The 6,475-nt window shown below is 37.3% G+C and overlaps 1 long non-coding RNA gene across 4 annotated transcripts; it reads left to right on the top strand.

Moving 5' to 3' along the window:
- Window positions 1–368: 368 nt before the first annotated feature.
- LOC129727473 (uncharacterized) lies at window positions 369–6,268 on the top strand. 4 transcript variants are annotated; one of them, XR_008728533.1, is made up of 3 exons: window positions 369–1,646; window positions 1,703–5,264; window positions 5,682–6,268. It is a non-coding gene; the product is annotated as an uncharacterized LOC129727473 (long non-coding RNA). The 4 variants fall into 4 exon arrangements; XR_008728532.1 differs by having other exon boundaries at window positions 369–4,579; window positions 4,774–5,264; XR_008728531.1 differs by having other exon boundaries at window positions 369–4,676; window positions 4,774–5,264.
- Window positions 6,269–6,475: the final 207 nt, after the last annotated feature.

The following is a 6,475-nucleotide window of genomic DNA, read 5'->3' as shown; positions in this document are numbered from 1 at the left end:
AATAAATTGCGAGCAAATATCGATAAAATATCAATGCTAGCTCTTGAGATCGATTTAAATATCGATGTTACTTCAAATAACGATAAAGCAAATATTGATATTCTATTTTTAATATCAACAACATAAGATTATTTAGTCCCTAGATAAGTAATGTCGCTGGCGTCGCTGGATCTTCATACACGCTCGTTCAATTTAACTCTAAATCGGTTAGTTAATTCAAAATGTCAAAAAATGAGTAACATTGATTAACGAAACTGACTTTTTCTCAGTTTTCGTATATTTTTTGTTTTACTCACTTTTGGGTAACCGTTCATTTTATATCAGTTTGCTGTAAACAATAGCTAGGCATTTAACAGTTCCTTGTTTGTTTCGCTCATTCGTACATGGATTTAGTTTTGAAAGTAGTGAAACGAATAGTTTACAACAAAATAATAATCCGCTTCTTGATATATGAGCCACAAGTCAAATAAATGTGTGCTGCAGTAGTGAGGGAACGAAACGCGAAGAATAAGTGCATAAAAACATCGGACATATCCGCTTGTTCGAATAATTTTTGTTTTTGTTACATTGATTTTGTAACATATTGATCAAGCTATTTGAGTGGTCAGATTCGTATTCTTAAATCATGGATGAGACGGTAATGTTTATTCTTCTTGTAATACTAGTTGGTTCCTATATAGCTGGAAGTATACAGTTAATCGTGATGCTGTCGGAGGAAAAACTAAAAAGTTAAAGGGTATGTGCTTGAGTGCACAAACGTAGGCTTGACGTGGGACTACTGTGGGTGTAAGGATTTAATTCTGCCATAGCCATAGTATATAACACACACCAAACGTACAAATACCAAACACAACAATCCATGAACACTTCACAAAAAAACACATACTCCTGTCATAAACCATAGCATACAAACTAATAGGAAAAATAATTAACTTGTTGCCTGTAAATGTATTCTGTCATAAATAAATTTACCTCAGATGAATGCATTTTTGCACACACATACACATTATACACACACACGCTATATACACACTACTCACAAGCACACGCTCCTCAGACACACCCACGCTACTTACACACGTACACATACACACACACACCACTTACATACACACGCCGCTTACACACATACACGCCACTCACACATACACACGTCACTCACACACACGTTACTCACACACACATACATACTCAAACACACACACATACACACATACACACACACATACACATACACACATACACACACACACACATACACACATACACACACACACACACATACATACACACACATACTGGTGGGGTCCAACTCAGATCGAAGGGAAGCCGAACTGTTCGCTTTGACGGTCGACCAGGGAATGAGCTTCTCTCAACACGAAATGTCCTTTTATAGTGTCACTCAGTGTGGGGAAATTGGGTGATTGGAGGAAGAACCAATCACGTGGAAGCATCTCTGCTTTCTGTTCTCGTCGTTTACGTTGGGTGATGAGTGCGATGCCGATTGGCTGGCATTGCTAGCCAATGACTGAATGCGTGAAATCATTTCATCTATGTTTCTGAAGTCTGCGTTAGGGAAATATACCAATCGTATGAAAAATGAATGTGGATATTCGACCTTCAAACTTTCCCGCAATTTTCACGGAGTAATAAGAAAATGGTAACCGAAATTATCATGTTATACAAATCTTGTATGTTTTAGCTTTCCAACGGTATATTAACTATTAAAATCGGAATAGTTGTTGGAGCGCTATTAACATCTAAAATCTTCCATTCCGCCAACCAAAAACGTTACATGTTCATTCCAGTTTTCCCAGAATGTACCTTAGTATAGTGAAGAAAGACGTAGTCCCACGTCAAAAATGTGTCTATTTTTGGTGCTAGGTTGTTGGTAGGAACGGCCCTTACAGTCATGATCTCAGAAGGAATTCGTTCATTGTACGATGGAAGCAATCTTGAAGTTGAACACTGAACAATAAACACAGCGCTGATGAGCATTTTTCTACAATTGTGCTGGGCTTTGTCTCCATGATTGTTGTCGATCAGATCTCATCGCGGCGCAAGGAAGGATGATGCGTAAATTATCAGACACAATCTGGTTAACCACAGTTCCACACAACTGTTAACAGAATTGTAGCTTTTATTACGCGAAGCAATGCGGAAGATACGGAAACAAAATAAAATATTAATAATTAGGTAACTTAATGGGAAATAAATCTATAACATTTTAACGATTTTTCTTATGTTGTTTTCAAATTTTAATTTCCGAAATTCTTATTGTATTCTTTTGCGTAGGAACGTCAAATTAACGAAACTGAGTAACAGTTACTCAGTTTGGCTAATTAATGCTGTATTTCAAATGAGTAGGTAGTAGAGATGGTCGGGTATGGGAAATTTGTTACCCGTACCCGACCCGTACCCGACTCAACGAAAATTTTCAAACCCGTACCCGACCCGAACCCGAAGTCTGGTTTGTTTGAAATACCCGTACCCGACCCGAACCCGAAAAATATCTGTTCCAACTACCCGTACCCGATAGAAAAAAACGCCGAAATTGCCGGTACCTGACCCGTCCTGGATTTTTTTTTTAATTTTTTATTTCAAAATGCCTGGGTACCTCGCACATTTTATGCACTGATTGTCATATGTGGACTCTAGAGATGATGGCCGGAGTTAGGCTAGAACCGAGTGTGCGTGTGAACGAATGATAATGAACCCAGAGTTCCAGGCGGGTGGTCGACTATAAGGAATCGGTCCACTATAAAAAGTGCATGTCTAGTAAAGCTTAAAATAAACGACGAGTTTTATAAACTCATTAAAGGGTCAAACGAATTTTGAAAGGTCAAAATTAATATAGTTTATAACTTGAGAAAAATTCGATAATTCACTGCATTTGCCAAAAACCTGTAATTTTGAGTATAGATTCGGTGTCATCGATAAATTCTAAAAATCGGTAAAAAACAGATATTTATGCACATGCGGCATCCTTGGTCACAGTACAAACCAAAACTATGCTATCGCTGTCAAATCTCATATATTTGTTTCGTACTAAACATCTCAATGCACAGTGGGGAAGCGCTGACCATCAAAACAAATGTTTAAACGTCAGCTGTTTCATAATATTTTTCCATTATTGATTTTACATTAAGGTGCTTAAGTCCAAAATTTGGGTGCAATATCAGAAAATTTGTTTTTTTCTTTTATAACAATTCAAAGCTCGGCATACTGACGTTTTTTGACATATTTAAAAAAAATATATCATTTCTTTGAAACGCTCTGCAGCTTCAATGATAGCTTGGTTTTTTTGGCCTCGAAGAAAAAGTTGATTTGTAGTTATTTTTTATTACCTATTATAATATATAATATTGTTTTAATTTTTATAAAAACAAATTTTTTTTGCGAAATTTGGTTGATTTGAGGAGTTGTGCAAAAGCTACGTAATCTGTTTTTGTAAAGAGGGCGCCCTGTGGCGTTGCTTGTGGTTAAAGATCATATAATTCTGTTTAATAAATAAAGTGAGGGGAAAAGTGTTAAAAAATCATGAGAAATTAAGTCACGTGCTTTGTGAACGTCCCCAAATAAAAAGTGGAATGGAGATTCGTGTTCAGCACCCCAAAATTAAGTAAATACCATATTTTTGTCGTACTTATCGACACTTTTTTTGCTTGACAAGCATTTGTGTTAAGTCGCCCCACTGGGCAATGCTCCGCGGTTTTCCTGACAGTTATGAAAAAAGCCCGACTCCACCCAGGACCCTAACTCACGACCCGTTGATTAACGGACCGGCGCCAACGGCTTTACTTCCTCATGCGATGGAAGGCGTGATCCCAGAGATTTTTCGCCTCAGAAAATCTCCCGGTGTCGTCTAGGATTGAATCTAGACCAGTTTGGTTGGTTGTGGGTGGATCACGCCACCTCATAACCATCGACACCGGTACAAGTATCATGTAGACAAAGCCCAGCACTAGGGAGAGCACAAATGTGGATAAATCGGCGCTGTGTTTATTGTTCGGTGTTAGAGAGGTGCCCATGTATTTAACTTCAAGATTGCTTCCATCCGAGCTTCCATTGTACAAGGAACGAATTCCTTCTGGTATTATGACTGTAAGGGTTGTTCCCACCAACAACCTAGCACCAAACATATACACATTTTTAGTTTTTCCTCTAACAGCATCACGATTAAAAGTATACTTCCTGCTATACAGGAACCAACTAGTATTACAAGAAGATTTAGCATTACCGTCTCATCCATGATTTAAGAATATGGATCTGACCACTCAAATAGCTTGATCAATATGTTACAAAATCAATGTAACAAAAACAAGTTATTCGAACAAGCGGACGTGTCCGATGTTTTTATGCACTCATTCTTCGCGTTTCGTTCCCTCACAACTGCAGCACACACTTATTTGACTTGTGGCTCATATATCAAAGAGCGGATTATTATTTTGTTGTAAACTATTCGTTGCTGTACTTTCAAAACTAAATCCATGTACGAATAAGCGAAACAAACAGGGAACTGTTAAATGCTTAGCTTTTGTTTACAGCAAACTGATATAAAACGAACGGTTACCCAAAAGTGAGCAAAACAAAAAAATACGAAAACTGGGTGAAAGTTACTCAGTTTCGTTAATCAATATTACTCAATTTTTGACATGTTGAATCAAACTACGAAAGTGAGTACTTTCTAACCAATTTAGAGTAAAATTGAACGAGCGTGCACATCTGTTCAACTGAAGAACCAAAAATGAGACAAAATCTTTTTATTTAAAGTATCGACATCTAGCGGTGGAGAGAACGCATTTTACACTCGAAATTTTATTACGCTTATATTCCATTCATTCATTCATTCATTCATGGCTACTGATTCAAAAGGCGAACTGATGGAGAAAGGAAAAATTAAATTAAATAACGTAGAGTCCAATTCAAGGTTTAAGCTGTCCCTGAGGCATCTAACCGTTAGAGGAACCGAAAAGCAAAACGTGAGACTAGCTGCAGAGCTCCTCAGTCATACGACTGCTGTGAATCTTCACCGACATTTCGGCGAATATCAAGAAGCCATGCTACTCGCTGAAATTAACGAAATCATCGATAGGTGGTTTGATTTGATGATTTCCCACCAACTGTACCAAGGTACATCGAGCAAGTCAGCCTACGGCACAGATTTGGCTTTACAGAATAAAACTCTGGATGATATGATCTCATTGATGCAAAATATAAGGACTTTATCGAAATACTGTTTGCCAGCAGCAACGTCTCTCCAGGTGAGTAATTCAAAGAGTGAAGATACAAGCTCCACTTAATCGAAGCAAAGTTTTTAACACTCCAAAAAACCTTAGTTATCATCACTCCACATGGAACGATATGTAACCTATTTATTAGCTCTCTTAGATTTTAGATTAGAATTTCTTCCATTTGTTCTCTCCAATTTCATATTTGATCATTTTAACTTTATATTTACGATTTACACCATTGCATTCTTAATATCATGTAGTTACAGCTTTTCCAAAAGGCCATCCTCGTTTCTATAACGTCAATCAAAAGCTTGTACCTAGAAATGTTGCTTAAATTTGACATACACTACATATTAACATACAAAGTAAATCAAGATTTTCTTGAGAACCTATTCGCGATCTTGAGATTAAACGGTGGTACTCACGATCATCCTTCTCCGCTTCAAGCGCTCAACCGTTTACGCCTAGCAATTTTGGGTAAAAATCTACAACATCACCTTAAGAGGAACCAAAATATGGAAAACGTGTCAATGGAAGAAGGCTTTTTACTTACTAGCTTGTTCCGGAAAGCGGATACTGCGAAAAGGGTTGAAGAAACTGACAATGAAGAGAATACCACCATAGAGGTAACAAAACACAGAACACTTGCGGAAACTGATGGAATGGAATACGCACATGGGTATATAGCGCGAAATCTGCTAGCCGAATTTCCAGAGTTAGCTAATAAAACTCGTTTAGTTGAAGATCCATTTGAGCAAGGTATGAATAAAGAAAACTACATTCAAGACGTTTCTTTCGGAGGACTCCTCAAGTCTTCAGATTGCTGGAGCACTATGGCGAATCAGATGGACTCCTGCTTATACCCCTTCAACCGCCGCGATGGAATGAATTCTTAATATTGATGATTGACAACACTATAACAGAAGCGCAAATCTTTCAAGTTTGTCCTAGTTGTAAGACGTTATTTATTGTAGAGTTGTAAATAAACTAATTTAACATGTAGTGAAAATACTCGAAGCATTCCGTGCAAATAAAACTGTTATTTCTAATATTTTCTTTTTTTAAATAATCTTCGAATTTACTTAAATCATGGTCAAATGGAAGCAATATTAATGTACGGGGCGGAATAACCCATCATTTCGGTGTGACTACTAATTTATTCAGTTTCGCCTTCCCTAGACTAGATTCACATGTTCATATGAATAACTTGTAATATAAGCTTGTTTTTGAAGATCTACGTC

This window comes from Wyeomyia smithii, chromosome 3, assembly GCF_029784165.1.
Source record: "Wyeomyia smithii strain HCP4-BCI-WySm-NY-G18 chromosome 3, ASM2978416v1, whole genome shotgun sequence".
In the NCBI taxonomy this organism is placed as follows: Eukaryota; Metazoa; Arthropoda; class Insecta; order Diptera; family Culicidae; genus Wyeomyia; species Wyeomyia smithii.
The sequence above is the reverse complement of the archived record's forward strand: the minus strand, read 5'-3'. Positions and strand labels throughout refer to the sequence as shown.